Source organism: Panthera onca, chromosome B3 (genome assembly GCF_046562875.1).
Source record: "Panthera onca isolate mPanOnc1 chromosome B3, mPanOnc1 haplotype 2, whole genome shotgun sequence".
NCBI lineage: Eukaryota > Metazoa > Chordata > Mammalia > Carnivora > Felidae > Panthera > Panthera onca.
Genome location: NC_138344.1, coordinates 50,365,348 through 50,383,454, shown reverse-complemented (window position 1 = coordinate 50,383,454; position 18,107 = coordinate 50,365,348). Strand labels below are relative to the sequence as shown.

The window sequence follows — 18,107 nt, the reverse complement described above, 5'->3', positions numbered from 1 at the left end:
CGCAATGTTGGCCCTGTCTTGTGTTCCCTAATGTTTTCTGTTGTAGCATTCTTTACTCACGCACTAGAGATCTGGAGTTGTGCCTTGCATCTTTTGCGTGTCACACCATGTTGGCACACGGCAGGCAGTCCATGGACAGTTGTTTGACTAGCAATTCTGTGTTACTTCCCTGGAGACAACTAGAGTGGTGAGGAAGGACATTAGTTGATATGCTCTATCAGTTTATGTTATTAAAGAATTTCTTTCAGATAGATACTCAAGCACAGAATGTGTGTTCTAAAATGCTTTTGTTTTGTTCTAGTCCCAACATAATGACATTTTATGCTAGAATCTTTCATGTTCAAGATAAAATATCTTTCTTTTTGTAGTCTGACATACATGATATGATCTGAATTATTCAGGATTGTTTTAGCTCATGTTGCATTTTGAAGTCTAATATGCAGAGAAATTTTGACATAATGTGGTGTTAAACTCACTCATTAATACATGGGAGGCTTTTCCTAATTCAATGGAAATTTAGAGCCTATAACATCAAGTACCAAAGCTACTGAGTTTCAGGGAGGCACCTTCTCACTTGAGTTCTTCTCAAAATCAAACCTTCCTATTTCAATATTGTAATTAAAAATGTAGGCTTGAAGGATTGGCTCGGTGGTCTGTTGATCTTTGTAGGGAAAGTGGACAGGGCTCACAGGACAGCTGCCACATGTTATCTACCACACTATAAAACAAGAATATGGTGATTTAACAAAAATGCTAGAGATGTATTGGTTTCTTCTATAAAAAGCCTCAAGTCTCATGGTGCTCACACACCTGGTCTTGGAAACCAAATAAGCAGTGCAGGAACTGCTGTCTGGACCAGGGGTTTTTGTTCCAAATAGTTTTTGTAACATTATCTTTAGACAGTTCTCTCCAGGTTTATGTTTCATTATCTTATGTTTTTGTTTGTTTGTTTTTTACAAAATATGGGCAAAAAGTTGTAATTACCCATTCAACTGTTTCATCTTAGAAGTATTTTTTGTTGTATCTGTAGACTTTTTTGTGATTATAAAAACAATATAATTTTAAAAACAAAACAACAGAGGTGAATGAGATAGAGTAGACTTCCTATGATTCCTCTCCCCAGACAACAACCACTGCCAACTATTTCACCTTTTGATGTCAAATGTCATAGACAGCTAGATAAGAGGGATTCTTGGTGCTTAGACCAAAAGAGTAAGTAATGGTGTTTCTGTAAGTCCAACTGTGAAATATTCTTTGAAAGTCAGTGAGGCAGTTTGCTTCATGTTTGGATTTTATCTCGGTCTAAGATCTTACAAACTAACATCTTAACTCTGTGGCTGTGGAAGGACTGCTTGCTGACTACAGTTTAGATCTATTAAACTCTTATGTGCTATAATTTAAATCAGTGGCTGAATTAACCTGGTGGATAACTTACCGGATCCTAGAGATACTGCAAGTGGTTTCCCTGGGTTATTTAGGAAGTTGTCCAGATAAATTCCCTCTGGGGTAACATAGTAACATGTCAAACAGTCTAGGTTGAAAAAGTCATTTTAAGATAATTATTCAACTTGATTATATTAATCATGAAAATGTTTCAGTGGTCCACAGGTAGTTTGTAGCAGAGCTAGAAAGGACTCCTGTTCTCCTTTACTTTACCCTTCCCAATGTCTCCTGCCCCATCGATCCCTTCAATCCAATGTAGTTCTGAAATCATTTCATCATTACAACTTTTGTATAAGTCCCTGTTGCACTGTTGAAAAACTGCTACTATTTTGTTCATGGAATCAGCCAATAAACGTACCTCTGAAGCAATTAACATGCTTATGCAAACTGTTTGACATATGAAGTAATGATATCCTTTAGAATATTTGTAATGTTGTGTTATGACCTCTTTGACTTTCATTTTAAAATAATTTTTGCTTTTGAACAATTAAAAATTAAATCAAATCTAGAGATGGTTCTCATGCAAGAGTCATCTCCAAATGCTATAAAAAAGACATGCCATGCACATTTTGATTGCCTTATAAAAGTGCCAATTATAAAAGCATATTAAAAAGTAAAAAAAAATAGCAAAGAAAATGTTCTTCCATGATTTTAAATAGGTTTAATTTTTTAATTTTTAAAAAAATTTTAATTCTAGTGTAATTTAACATACAATGTTACATTTGTTTCAGGTGTGCAATACAGTGATTCAACAATTCTGTACATTACTCAGTGCTCATTAGGAGAAATGTGTGCTTAATCCCCTTAACCTATTTCACCCATCCCCCCACCCACCTCTCCTCAGGTGATCATCAGTTTGTTCTGTAAATTTAAGAATATGTTTTTTTGTTTGTTTGTCCCTCTATTTTTTTTAAATGTTTGTTTATTTTTGAGAGAGAGAGAGAGTAGGAGAGAGGTAGAGAGAGAGGGAGAGGCTCTAGGCTCTGAGCTGTCAGCACAGAACCCAATGCGGGGCTCTAACTGGCAAACCTTGACATCATGACCTGAACCGAAGTCAGATACTTAACTGACTGAGCCACCCAGGCACCCCTGTTTGTCTCTTTTTTTCTTTGTTTTGCCTCTTAAATTGCAGATATGAATGAAATCATGTTATATTTGTGTTTCTCTTGAGTTATTTCACTTAGCATTAGATCCATCCATGTTGTTGAACTTGGCAGGATTTCACTCTTTTTTATGGCTGAGTAATATTCTTTTATATCACATTTTCTTTATCCATTCTTCTATAGATGGACACTTGAGTTGCTTCCATGTCTTGGCTATTGTAAGTAATGCAGTAAATGTAGGGGTACATATATCTTTTTTAATTAATGGTTTCATTTTCTTTGGGTAAATACCCAATAATGGAATTACTTGATCATAGGATAGATCTATTTTTAACTTTTTGAGGAACCTCCATACTGTTTTCCACATTGGCTACACCAGTTTGTGTTTTCACCAGCAGTGCACCAGGGTTCTTTTCTTCACATCCTTGTCAATGCTTATTGTTTCTTGTGTCTTTGATCTTAGACATTCTGACAGGTGTCAGGTGATTTCTCATTGTAGTTTTGATTTGTGTTTCTCTGATGATGAGTGATGTTGAGCACATTTTCATGTGTCTGTTGGCCATCTGGATGTCTTCTTTGGAGAAATGTCTGTTCATGTCCTCTGCCCATTTTAATTGGATTAGTTTTATTAAAAGAATGTAGGAATAGTCTTTATGTTAATAGCTATTTATAGACTTTTAGTAAATCAGGAACTTTGTTCTTGTAGTTCTTTTAAATATACCAATGACTTTTTTGAAGTAAATCCTGATTTTTTTTAAATAAAAAAGATAAATACAGGTCACGTAATCTAATGTATAAAGTATGACAGAAAAATTTAAATTTCTTATGCTACATGTGTGTATGTGTATAATTTTTCTTTTTGGATTGTTTTTAGGCAACACATTTTATCAAGGGTGACTGGCATTTTTGTTTAAACCATACAGTTATCCCACAAAACTGAAATAGGGTTACTGTTAGAAAAAAAATAAACAGGACAAGTACTGTGCCCATTTTACAGATGGGGAAGTGACCCTTCGATCATAAATTGCTAGAAAGAGGTGAGGCTAGAAGTAAATTTCAGCCTCTGCTGAGAGATTTTCCAGTGCTCTCCCTGCTACATTTTTTTTTTTGCTCGTCTTTTTCAGTTTTGGTTCAGCCACCCAAGGAAATAACCAGGAACAAAGCCAAGAACAAAAAGAGTCTGCAAATGTCATAATGAGAGCTCTGGATGAACAGTAATTTTACTCAGATCTGAGAATTAGAAAGCTGGCTGGAAAACTGTATTATGAAGATTGAGGAAACTAGATGGCAAATCACTGTTCATTCAGAATAAACTTTATTGACCAGTTACTTAAATTGCAAAGAAGTTAATTTGTGTTGCAGCAGCACCTTTGCAAGTATTTTCTGAAGAGCTGAAGAAAAAGCCCAATAGTGTTGGAACTGCATGTTTAGTTTTCAGAGAACTGTGGGCACAGCTTCAGAGGACACCTGCAGGTCAGCATTTTGGTGACAGCATGAAAGGGCTTTAGCTTCAGGAAGCTTCAGTGAGGTCAGCTGGGGGCTCTCCTGGGACCAAATACTGATCTCTGATTAGGATAATCCACTCTGCTCATGAAATGAGATTTCTAATGGGAATTAACCACAGCTTCTTTTTCCTGTCTTTAAAAGCAAGCTGCTTTGTCATGCTTCCTTTACTGAAATCATCACACAAAAAAAGGGTTTTGAGAATTTTCTGCTTAAGACACTACAACAGATAATAGACAAAATAAGATGTAGGCGATTGCTCACTGGTCCCCTCCCAACACCATTGCCTCTTACTCCCCTTAGAGATTACCCAAATGTGTTTTAGGATAACAATGGCTTAGCTTTAATGTTCATGAATAAAACAACGACCCTGTAAGAGTCTGAATTTGGAAGGTAATAAAGAAACATATCAAGAGAGAAAAGAAACTTGGGGCTGAATTAGAAGTGCAATAGGAAAGAAGCAATCTTTCTTCTGTATAGCCCCAAGTAATGTTGGCCTTGTCAAATGCATCACAGGTTTTAAGTCACACTTCAGCAGCATCTGAGCCACAGTGAGGATTAAGCCCATCCTTTAAGGGCTGCATTAACTTCACCAAACCAGCTGGAGAAGTTGTGTGTGTGTGCAAATTTACATCTAATTGGTTTTGTTTGTTTTGCTCTGTGAAGGGGGAGAAGTAATACTTATTAAGTGTCTTAGTTCTTTTGAGCCTCAAAATAGCCAGGCCAGTTGGAGAGATTGCTGCTTACCCAAGTTTCCGTGGATAGGGAATGTTAAGAGTTGAAAATTGTGTCCTGTCTGTACAGCTGTGTGCCATCCCTATCTCCATTGTCAAAGTGGTGATTTTAAATACCTGAAAATTTAAAAAGTTTCATCTTATACTGGGATCATAACTTCTGATTTGAAGACATTTGAAGTGGAATGCATGTAAATTTTGAAGAAGTTTTGCTCAGCCATCCGTCACTTTCGGTCACCTTAAGCCAGATTCACATGAATGAGAAATGATGTAGAGTGTCCTTTAGAGGATGAATAGAGGCTGCCAACTTCTTCATCGTCTTCCTTGGTCACAGTTTAGTTATCCAGTGGTGGGCATCTGCCTTAAGCTGCCAAATGGAGCTTTTAACCACCTGATTAGAACTTCTATAGTCAGTTTTCTCTGGTCATGGACATTGTGAGGTTTGAAAGTTAATTTTTGTCAACTTGCGATTAGAGTTCTGATCAATACATTCATTCATTTGGAAAGTATTCAGAAGACTTACGTTCTCAAAAAATCTTTCAGTAGCTTCCAATAAGCAGAGTATTCTGCATTTGTTACATAAAATCATAAAGGGACCCTGTTAAAATACAAATATTATTGAGAAGGACTGTACATCTAGTCTCTAACGTCTGTGATTTCTTTAACATTTATGATCTTTCCATTATCCATTCAGCCACCTCTTTGAGTCTTGTTAGAAGAGTCAGCACAGATCAATGTCGAAGGTAAAGAAAGTCCAGAAACAAACATTATAGGAGGTAGGGATAAGACACCTTTGGTGTGAAGATGCCCAGAATGTGTAAAACTGTGGGAAGTTAACCTTTGTAAAATGGGTATAAATAGTACTTAGCTTTGAGGGTTATATGAAGATTATTTGGGATAATACATTTTAAGGTATTGAATATGGCATCTAGTTCTTATTTTATGTTCAGCTAATGTCAGCTATTACTATTATAATAAAATATTAAAATATTTAACCTAATTGAATATGTTTTATTTATGAACTGCTTGAAAATTTTCCATTGTCTCATTGCTATTTTTTTATTATACAGATCTATATAAAATATGTTATTATCTTTGAGATTTGCAAGTCTGGAGATTATCTTTTCTATACTACTTTTGTTTATAATAGTTTTGTATATACCTAAGGTTATCATATTGCAATTCATTACTCTTGTGATCCAGAGTTCTTACTTCTATTTGTGTTTGTATGTTTGTGTAACGATTAATTTTTTACTATGTCAGACATATTTTATATCTCATGACAGGGAATCAGAATTACTCATGCTGACAAGCCTTGATGACTTGTATGGCTCTTTGAAAAAAGACATGTCCACGCTTTTTTCACATTTCTACACTTTTCCACCATTTGATAATATAACGGAGTTAGCTGAGGCATAATTTATACTTGTTAAAAATCAATTTGGTGGTGATGGGCCACTCTTGTCCTCAAACTTTGTCCAGTCAAAATGTCCAAGAAATAGTTTTGGTGGAGAGGTGAGTGTAACATTTCTAAGGTCCCGATTTATGTACTAGTATGATCTTTACAAAGGTTATTTATTAAGCATTAAATAGTTTGGGCAACCTTTTCTCTACTCATGATGATATTACTATTGTAGTAATATAGTAGTAATGCAGACGACTTCCAGCCATTTTTAGTAGATGGCTTCTCATCTTCTTTTTTTTTTTTTTTTTTTGGAATACCCAGAGAATCTGGGAAGAACTATGTGTCTACAGCATCTTAGAAAACCCGTGTTATAAGAAAAGATGTAATGAAGAACCAGCAATTGACTTTTTTTAATGTAAAATGATGCAAATTTATTATCTTACCATAGGTGAATGCCAGCCTTGGAAAAGGGCAGGGCCGCTGGTGGTAGATCTGGGTTGCAGGCTGTAACTTTGGGACCCTCAAAAATGAGGAATTTATTTCTTTTCACTTCTGACACCAACTATTATTGCTGTTTGCTTTGAAATACTCCCTCTTGGTTTCAGTCAGAGCCCTGCAAAAGCTGACAAGTACAGCGTATTTCTCAGTTTTTTGGGTGGACTCACAAGCAAAACTCTCAAAAGATAACTGCCTTTTTTGCATGAGATTCAATAGTTACTTTAATTTTCTTAAACCGAAAAGGGAGAGCCAAATGCCAGTTCACGTCTATCATATGCCCTTTCATAGAGCTGTTGGTAAAGCAATTAAATGCATAAATGACAGAAATGATAGATATTGGTTCCATTATTGCTATTTCATGCAGACAGAGTTATATTTCCCCAAGATTAGATTTTTATGACAAGAATTTTTTTTTTGTAGTCATAATACAGAACTGTTATTTGTCAAAGAAGTAATATTTGTGTTTGGCTGTTGGTGAAATCTCAGAGGAAAAATTTCCAGACTCCATTTTACTTTTAAGAAGTACATAAACCTGAAGAGTAAGTTTTTTCTTTCAAAATAGGTTTTGTTTTGACTTTGAAAACCTCAGACTTCCACGAAGCATTATAATGTTTGGAATAAGCATATAAAATATTTCAGGGTACTGGGATTTATCTTTTTTTGTAACTCTGGGCAAAAATTCCTAGGGCAAGTCTGAGGATAGATTTTTTTTTTTTCACTCTCCAACTTGCCTCGATGCTGAGGTCTGGGGGAAATGCTTTGGGTCCCCTGCATAGCCAAGGTTAAGTGTGCACAAGGCCAGTGGAGACCCTCATTGTTGTTACAGTGGGTAACAAAAGAGATTCACAGAGTGCTGAATTCTGGAAGGGACTATCCAAATCAACTACATAACGCTGTCATTTCTCAAATGGGAAACTGAAGTACAGGGAGATGAAGGGACCTGTCAAGGTCATCTGATCAGCTAGTGTCACGGTTGTGATCCAGGCAGACTCCCCATTTAGTGATTTTTTTTTCTCAGTACTTTCCCAGGATCCTTTTTTACTTCAATTTTGATTTGCTTCCATTCCAGTCCATTCCAGTCTATTCCAGCTGGTCCCTGATATTGATGTGGGTGCTGTTTTGGCCTCAATCCTGCCCTCTGCCTGTATTCACTGAGTGGGATTTCCCCACCAGAAACCTTGGCATTCTCTGAGTCATTTGGATTTGGACTTACTTGTCCAGAAGTTTTAGTTCCTGGAGAACTTGAGAAGGACTCCTTCTCCAGTTGTTGGACTTTATTCCCCCTGCTGCTGCTCCACACCACCACAGCTTATTCAGGTACTACTTTCTGTCAGGCCTCATGCTTGGCACTTTATACAACTAATTCATGTACTCCACACAACAGCCCTTTAATGTGGGCATTTTACCACCTTGCAGCTGAGGAGTCAAAGCTCAGGAATCAAATCTCATCCCCATCACCTTACAGTGGTAAGTGCAGACCGAGACTAAAACCGAGGAATATCCAAATCCCATTCTCTTTGCATGGCATTGTTCAGTTCCAGTCTGAAATGCTTAAGGCTCAGACTTTGAGTAACAAATTGTTGTAACTTGCACTGCTTCGGGGACTCTGTCTCCCATTTATCTGCTCTGTAAAACATCTTTATGTATTAACGCATGAGCCTTCTCTGTGTGGGCCCGTCTGATGCTAGGACTTCCTAGCTTTCTGATCTTAGAGCTCTGCCTTCCATATTCTGCCTTGTTATATGTTCTGGATGTGGGAATGGGAACAGTTAAATGTCACTCTACTGGCTGAAACAGCAACTTCCTGATTGAAACTCCAGCGGAAATTAGACCTTCCAAATGGCAAGATCATAGAATGCTCTGATATGTTTGATGAAACACTGTTGGATATTTCCACCCACTTCCCTACCTCCCACTTCTGCAGCTTAAGGGACAAATTCCATTTGTAACCATTTCACTTTCAAGAAGGCATCATGGTCAGAAAGGGTCTGTAGCAGGACTGGTTCCAAGAGCTGCCAAAGGACTTCCGCTGCCTTGGCAAGTTGTATCTACCTAGTGTGTGCCCTGCCTTGTTGCAGCTCCTTAGATTTAAAGATGCTTAGAAGGCTCTCATGTGATAGCCTTACATTAAGTATTTCCAGGGAGGATACAATACTGCATGAATACAAAGGAGGGGAAAATATTCACTGAGTGCTTATTAGGTGCATAAAAGTATGCCATAAATTTTCACATGTATTACCAATTGATCCCTACGATAAGTGTATGAAGTATGGAATTTATTCACATTTTAGACAGACATTAAAAGTCTTATTTAGGCTCACATAACTAGAAATGGGTATCATTGGCATTTGAAGCTAGATGAGACTAACTTTATGTATATTACAAGGCTACCCTAAATACTCCAGAAGCTGGGCCCCAGGCTCCTGTCATCCTATCCACCATTACTCTCACTCTATGTGGGTTAGATGGGGACCCTGGCTTCGGAAATCCTAATACGAATCTTCACTAATCTTTGAAATTTTGATTTCCATTCATCAAAGAACGACAATTTACATTGTTACACAGAGACTAAATTACAACTCTATCATTCTCATTTTCCCCACCCCACTCAGTCACTGGACAGTTCTTGGTGAAGAATGATACTCCTTATTGCAGCGTGCCCCTTCTGCCTTGACAAAGACCCAGCACATTCTTCCACCTGATGGTTTGATGAAAAACCAAGGTAATATCTGTTTTGTGTATATGTTGAGTCCCTAATGGAGAAGAATCCAACTGACTAGTGTAGCTGTCAAATCCTTCTTTTTCTGGATTGATAACTACAAACCTGAACTTGAAAAGAAAGTGAATCTATTCCTAACCATTGTGCACTCACTTGCTTGCTCTTTTTCTTTCTTTCTTTCTTTTCTCTTTCTCACACTCTCCCTGTCTCTCTCTCTCCCCTCTTCCCCAGCCGCTCATGCTTTCATCTCCTATGGCCAGCTCTACCCAACTCAGCAACATCTTGGCTGAATACATGGCCAGTATGCACTCAGTCTTCTTTTTAAAAGACATTCCTTCCTATGAGGCTGAAGACAGATTATTTATGTAATTTTATTGTTAAAATTCAGGTCACCTTTCTAAACTTGAATTTGTTTTTTTCTGAAAAACAAGGAGATTAAACTGAAAATATTTTAAGATTCAATGTCAAACTGGTTAAAATGAATCAATCTTTTTTTTTAATAAGTAGTGCTGTCTTTCTTTTTGTGATATTTATTTTTGAGAGAGAGAGAGAGAGTGAGAGAGAGAGAGAGGCCATGAGTGGGGGAGAGGCAGAGAGAAGAGGGAGACACAGAATCTGAAGCAGACTCCAGGCTCTAAGCTGTCAGCACAGAGCTCGATGCAGTGCTCGAACCCATGAATTCTGAGCTGGTCAGACGTTTAACGGACTGAGCCACCCACATGCCCCATAAAATGAATGAATCTTAATGAGCATTTTTTAATTATCCTGCATAAGGTTTTAGTAATGGCCCTCACAAGCCACAGGTGACTTCTGTCCAGCACTATGAGGCAGGGATTTGTTGCCATTTCTCTCCAATTCTATCAGGGCAGAGCCTCCTTCTTTCCACCCCCTCCTTATTCACATCTCATTCTTTCTATAGTTCCCTTATTTGTTTCTCAGTCACCCACTACTTTACTCTCCCTCTGTCTTTAGGGTCTTACTAGGCAGGGGTTTCTGTCCCCAATTTTCCCTGACTCCCCAACTAAGACTGGTTCTGTCCATACTTGTTACAGATTTCATCAGACCATATTCAATTCAACAAATGTTTTTCTAGTGCCAGTCATGTGCAAGCCTGTGATGGTTGCTATGCTTTCATTCTAGGGATACAGCCTCACCAAGGAGCAAGTTTTGTAGAAAGAAAAGTCTGGAGTAATTTTATTTTATTTTTTTTAACTTTAACTTTTATTTAAATATAATTTATTGTCAAATTAGCTAACATGCAGTGTATATTGTGTGCTCTTGGCTTTGGGAGTAGATTCCCATGATTCATTGCTTACATAAAACACTCAGTGCTCATCCCAACAAGTGCCCTCCTCAATGCCCGTCACCCATTTTCCCCTCCCCCTCCCCCATCAGCCCTTAGTTTGTTCCCTATTTAAGAGTCTCTTGGGGTGCCTGGGTGGCTCTGTTGGTTAAGTGCCCCACTTCAGCTCAGGTCATGATCTTACTGTTCAGAATTCGAGCCCAGCGTCGATCTCTGTGCTGAGAGCTCAGAGCCTGGAGTCTGTTTCAGATTCTGTGTCTCCCTCTCTCTTCCTCTGCCCCTCCCACTCTCATGCTGTCTGTCTCTCTGTCTCTCAAAAATAAATAAACATTAAAAATTTTTTTTTAAAGTCTCTCATGGTTTGCCTCCTTCTCTGTTTGAAACTATTTTTTTTCTCCTTCCCTTCCCCTGTAGTCTTCTGTTAAGTTTCTCAAATTCTACATATGAGTGAAAACATATGATATCTCTCTTTCTTGGACTGACTTATTTCACTCAGCATCATACCCTCCAGTTACATACACATTGTTGCAAATGGCAGGATTTCGTTCTTTCTCATTGTTGAGTAGTGTTCCATCATACACATACCACATCTTCTTTATTCATAATTCTCCCTTTTTGAAGGACTTCTGTATTTTTCCTAATCTTCAAATAAGAATATGATTTTAAAAATAAGCTTTTTATATGTTTATAAGAATCTTTATAAGAAAAAATATATATGACATGTTACGTACATAGTTTAAGGTTTCCAAAAAGAGAGAAATAATATACTCATCTACTGGGTTCTGTATCTTATACTTTGTTTTCAAGAGTATCAATGTCCCACTGATGAGGATTCGAATTTTAAAAACCTCTATTTTGTATTTAAGGAATTTGATAAGTTATGGAAAAAATGAGATAGGTAATTGAGGTTACTTGTGAATTATGAAAGTATTTATTAATATATTTTATGCTTATTAAAATAACAGGGTAAAAGCAGCCTTTTAAATAAAGAGAAAGTAATAGTTTAAATATTTTAAATTAGTAGTAATGGACAATGTACCACTCCTTGCTCAAAGAAACTCGTTTTAGGATTTTATTCTTCCAAGTTTTAATGAGATACTTACTAGTTTATTTAGTGTTGCTGTGTATTATGTGGGCTTATCCTCCTGAATTTGTTCCAAAAGAAATTGGAGTGGAAGTGTTAATTCTTGCCTTCTAGGTCCCCACAGTGATTGCAGAAACACAGAGTAATTAATGAATGAGAAGAAACAAATAAATAAAGCACTGGGGATTCTTTAGCATAGTTATGGAAGCATTTCTCAGCCCTGAGAAATTTTCTTTTCTTTTCTTTCTTTCCTTTTCTATTCAAAGACCCTTAAAACACAGCTTTAAAGCTCAGTGTTAATCTCCCTCAGATTTCTTTATGTCTCATTGGAAGTATTCCAGCTCCTTCATCCCTCCCGCTGAATGTCACTTTTTGCATGAAAACATTCTTTAACTTGGAAATTTGGAAATTTCCTTTTTGGAATCCCACTCGCTCTAACTTCCAGTGCAATTACTTTGGTGCTCATTCTATTCATCTTCATTATATTGTAAGCTTGTCAAGCTCTATATTCCCTCATCTTTGTTTATCCAGCAGCATCTATCAGGGACCTTACTGAGAATGAAAACTCAACAAATATTGGCTGAAATGAATTATTGAGTTACTGTTTGGTACCACTGTATGGGCAGTGGAAAGTTAATATTTATTTTCTGAACAGAAAAGAATGAGCAAAACATGCCCTTTGTCTAATGTGTGATTGTTTCTTTGCAACTTTATTATATGTTAGATTGGACCATATTTAATTGCTATTTTGTAGTTCAAAATTGATGAAAGTTGAAAATATTGACAATTTCATATAGTTTAATTTATATTATTAATTTATTTTCAAATGTTGCAGAAGTACTTGTATGGCTTTTGGACACTCAGCAACCATTAATTTTTCAGATCCCAAGGAGGTTTTTATAGTATAGAATATAATTTGTGACCAGTCAGTCCACTCTATCTGAATACTCTCCATTTTTTTCCTTTAGTTTTTTTTTTTTTCCAAACAAGCTCTATCTCTTTATAGTGATAAAGCTAATTAGTTCTCAAATTTTCAAAAGCATTTAGAATGTTATGTGAATAGAAGCATTTTTTTTCTGAAGAGTTTCAAAGCCAGTGATCTTTATTTTGTTTTTCTTTTTTTTTTAATTTTTTTAATGTTTATTTATTTTTGAAGGAGAGAGAGACAGAGTGTGAGTGGGGGAGGGGCAGAGAGAGAGAGAGAGAGAGAGAGAGAGAGAGAGAAAGAGAGGGGGGGAGACACAGGATCCGAAGGAGGCCCCAGGCTCTGACCTGTCAGCACAGAGCCCGATGCAGGGCTCAAACCCACAAACCACGAGATCATGACCTGACCTGAAGTCAGATGCTCAGCCAACTGAACCACCCAGGCACCCCAATTTTGTTTTTCTTTTTATTCATATTTTTATTATTTAGAAAACAATATTTAGAAAGAATGGGTTTGTTGCCATTCAGTTATGGGTCCCCCCCTTTTTTTTGCCTACAGTAGAGATTTATGTGGAAAAAATTTATAGGTATTGGGTTTTTTGTGCCTATCCAGTTCAACATACAATCTGTTTTAGGGATCTTAAGATGCACATATCAAAAACTGAACTGGTGATTTTCTCCCCCTCAAAACCTTCTTCATGTCAACTAATGGCAACTTCATCATTACAACAGAACAGGTCAAAATGCATAGGATCACTGCTGGGTCTTGTTTTCACACTCCACATCCAATCATTCAGAAATTCCCTTTTGAGTTTACCTTTACTTCCACTTCTCTCACTGTGGCTCAGACTACCATTACCTCTTATCTACAATACTGCATTGACCTCCAAAAAATTCTCCTTGCTTCTCTTCTTTTTCTTTTATTTTCCATTTTCAAAGAGTAGTCAAAATGACACTCTTAAAACATGAGTCAAATCATCTTGCTCTTCTGCTGAAAACTTTACCATGGTTCTCCATTTCCCTCAGAGAGAAAGCCAGAGGGTTTACAAGTGTCTACAAGGCTCTATATGATCTGCCTCCTCCCCCTATAACCACTCCCAATCCTGCCCCATCATCTCTCTGACTTCCTCCCCTCTCTCATTCTGACTCTTCCACTTAACCTTCTGACTTGAACCTGCCAGGTACTTTCCCATTGAGAGAACAACTCAAACAAGTGTACTGCACATAAGCAGGTGCTCAGTAAATATTTATTGGGTTAAATTGAACTGAAGTTAGCTCACAATTGGTAACCATTATGATAAGATTTAGTACTTGGGATTACCATCCTTCTTTTACTTGAGTTGTATCTCAAAGTATCCACCAATGCACAAGCTCCTTTCCTCTTTCAGTAATGTGGGCTTGGGAGAATTTCCATGGTATATTTTTAAGAGATAAATAAGATTTAGAACAGTGTAAGTGTCTTAATTATTCAAATTATGGATAAGCATAGTGTTTGGAGAATTGACCAATGTAGGAGGGCTTTTCTAATTCTGTGAAATGATGTGGCATAATTGTCCAATTGTCCATGATCAAATCAGAGATTTATAAGGATGTTGTCTCCAGGATACCACCTGCCTAACTTAAATTTAGTAGAGGGGCACCTGGGTGGCTCAGTCGGTTGGGCGGCCGACTTCGGCTCAGGTCATGATCTCGCGGTCCGTGAGTTCGAGCCCCGCGTCGGGCTCTGTGCTGACAGCTCAGAGCCTGGAGCCTGTTTCAGATTCTATGTCTCCCTCTCTCTGACCCTCCCCTGTTCATGCTCTGTCTCTCCCTGTCTCAAAAATAAATAAAACATTAAAAAAAATTTAAAAAAAATTTAGTAGAGAATGAAAAATATAAATTGTTAGGTAAGTGCATAGCTACAAGCTTTAATTTGTGTAATTTATTCACAAACATGATAGTATTGGCAAATAGCCTGAATGGTAAGACCTTTATTCTGATCATAAATTATACCACTGTTTACAAAAATTTACGAATGGTTGTCTATTTTTTTGAGATGACCTTTCATAACAATAAGTAATTTTGTTTTTCAAAGGAATTATACAATGAAACATCCTCTTGGACTCTCTGATGGCCAGTGTAAGAATATATGTTTATTTTTGCCTCTGCTCACGGTACTTCACATAGAACATTAAATTTCTTTATTTATGAAGTCAGTGTTCCCTAAGGACAATATGAGTAATATGCAGAAATGAATTTCTTTTGAAGTTTTTATTGTGTTGACTAACAATTTGTTTATAATAACTATGTTAAGGTGAACAAATTCATTTTTTGAGTAAAAATTTTCATTTGCAGTGTAAAAGATTTTTTTTTAAATACAATCTCTGTTAGGCTCAAGCAAGATTTCTGTACTGAAGTTAGGAATATTACTAGTGACTAAAATATTTGGTAAATAGCTTTTGAATTTGTGAATAAAATTTGCCAGTAAACACATCTAATTTTATATCTTATTATTTTTAGGATAGTTGGTATTTTGTAGGCTTCAAGAAACCTTAAGGATCTAATGATTTTTGAGAAAAGTTAAAATATAGGCATTAATCTTATTTAAGTATATGCCATACATGCCAAGATTTTAAAATTACAGCAACAAAAAGTTGGCATATTGATTTAAATGTATCCCAAATAAGGTTTAAGAGACCTATTTAGGAATTGTGGCTAGAAAAAGTAATGAAATTTGATAAAGCTCAGGTGCTGTAATGCTCTGTATGGTAAGTGAGTGATCAAGTTCTGGTCTTCACTTTGACATATGAAAAGTTTGGAAGTCATCACTCCCCATGTTCACAAGAGAAAAGTTGAACGCAGTAAAAAATAAATGACTATTTTTGGATCCATCAGATAATTTAGTTTACAGGGCACACCACACCTTGAAATCTGTAGGTGCAGGTGAAAACAGAAAATCACAGAAACATTCAGTTTATCTGGGGCAGAAGCCACTGGAGCCATAAACGTATACCCTACCAGTTTCTCCTGGTGAAGATCCAAGAAAAGTCCTCTCTTGTTTCTGAGGGAGAAAGTAACCATTTTGAAGTATAACCAGAGGTAAGAAACACTTGTCAAGGTCACAGCCCAAGGACACAGGCCCATTAAAAGTCTGAGATTGAGTCCTAAGACTACAGAAAACCCTTCCTCCCCGGCACCTTAACACTGCATCAACAGGGCTCCAGTATAACAGCAGTGGATTACAACTGAGAGCTGCAAGATGCAGATGCTGTTTAAGAAGGAGTTATTAGGGAAATGAAATCAACAGAAGAGACAAAAACAGTCACCAGACCAAACAGAAGCCTCTGGCACCTCTAGCAACATTAAACACAGACCAACTCCTATCCAGATTAACAGGAAACATCATTGTATTAGTCTGCTTGGGCTGCCATAACAAAATACCTTAAGAGTGACTTAAACAACAAAAATTTCTTTCTGCACAGTTCTGGAGGCTGGAAAGTCTAAGATGTGAGTGCCAGCATGGTCCATGTTTAGTTTCTGATGAGAGTTATTTTCTTGGCCTGTAGAGGGCTGCCTTATTGCTGTGCCCTCACTTGGTCTTTCCTCTGTGTGTGCACAGAAGTGCAAGTGGAGGGAGAGAGAAACAGGGAAGGGTAGAGGGAGGGGGAGGGGCCGACCGTAAGGGAGGGAGACAGACAGAGACAAAGAGAGATATCTCATAAGGACAGTAAGCCTCAATCCTATCAGATTAAAACATTACCCTATGACCTCATTTAACATTAATTGCCTCCTTAAAGCCCCTATTCCCAAATACAGTCAGATCGGAGGTTAGAGTTTCAACATATAAATTTGGGGTGCGGGGCACAATTTAGTACCTAGCAGTCATGATAAAGGCACATTTATATTATATTCTATTATCCAATGTGTTATGTCTGATATTCACTAAAATACTTCAAGGCATATTAAAAAGGCAAGAAACTTCACAGACTGAAGAGATAAAGCAAGTATCAAAACCAAACTCAGAGATGACACAGATTTTGGAATTATCAGATAAGGCATTTAAAATAACTATCATTCATATGTCACAGGTTCTAATGAAAAAAAAAGAAAAAGTACACCTTAATAGATGGGTAATGTAAGCAGATAAATGGGAACTGTAAGAAAGAACCAAAGGAAATGCTAGAAATTAAAAACAGAAATTCAGAATGTCTTGATGGGCTCATCAGTAGAATGGACAAAGTCAAGGCAAGAATCAATGAGCTTGAAGATACGTGAATAGAAACCTACACAACTAAAATATAAAGAGAAAAGCCCAGAACAGAGTATCTAAGAACTAAGGACAAGAGACCAACTATAACAAAAGATGTTCCCATTGCTCTTATGAGTTAGGAAATTCCAAAGGTTTTGGGAGCTGTGAGCCAGAAAACATGGACAAGACCCAAAATATATAAATCACAACATCATAAAAAATATACGGATTGAGGAGGAAGAAACAAAACTGTCTTTGTTTGCAGATTACAAGATGTAACAAAGAACGTCGTACGACTAACAAAACAAAGCATCTTTGAACTAAGTAACAATTATTGGCAATATCACAGGATATAAGGCTGATATACAAAAGCCAATTGCTTTTCTATATGTCAGCAATGAAAAGTTGCATGTTTAAGTCAAAAATATACTATTTTTATTAGCACCAAAAAAATGGACATACTTAACTATAAATCCAACAAAATATGTGAAGGGTCTATATGTAGAAAAAACTCAAAATTCTGATGAAAGAAATCAAAGAAGATCTAAGTAAATGAATAGATTTTTATTTTCAGGTATTGGAAATGTCAGTTTTTCCCAACTTGATCTATGGATTCAGCACAATCCCAATCAAAATACCAACAAGCTATTTTGTGGATATTTACAAATTGATATTTAAGTTTTTACAGAAAGGCAAAAGGCCCAGAATAGCCAACAGAAGACTGAGGAAGAATGAAGTTGGCAGACTGATGTTACCTGACTTTAATACTTACTTATCCCAAGACTACACTGCAGTAATCAAGACAGTGTAGTTTCAGGATAACAATAGACACAAAGATCAACAGAAGACCATATGTCAGAAAATTAGATGACCTTGAGTTTGGTGATGGTTTTTTAGATACAGCACCAAAAGCACAATCCATGAAAGAAAAATATTGGTAAGTTGAATATTATTATAATTCAGAAATTCTGCTCTGTGAAAAGACACTACTAACAAATTAAACTAATAAGTCATGGACTATGATAAAATATTTTAAGACATACATCTTATGAAGAACTTATATCCAAAACATACAAAGAATTTCTAAAACTCAAAAAACAAAACAAACCAAAAAACAACCCAATTAAACATCTAAAAGATCTCAATAAATATCTCACCAAAGA

The 18,107-nt window shown here is 36.6% G+C and overlaps 1 long non-coding RNA gene across 4 annotated transcripts in view; it reads left to right on the top strand.

The window, feature by feature from the left end:
- Positions 1 to 18,107, top strand: part of LOC132669092 (uncharacterized) — a 48,021-nt gene that overhangs the window by 17,389 nt on the left and 12,525 nt on the right. For all 4 annotated transcript variants that reach the window (XR_009605996.3, XR_009605994.3, XR_009605997.3 and 1 more), the window contains 2 exons: positions 7,756 to 8,003; positions 9,299 to 9,417. This is a non-coding gene — a long non-coding RNA (uncharacterized LOC132669092). The remainder of the gene's footprint in view (positions 1 to 7,755; positions 8,004 to 9,298; positions 9,418 to 18,107) is intronic.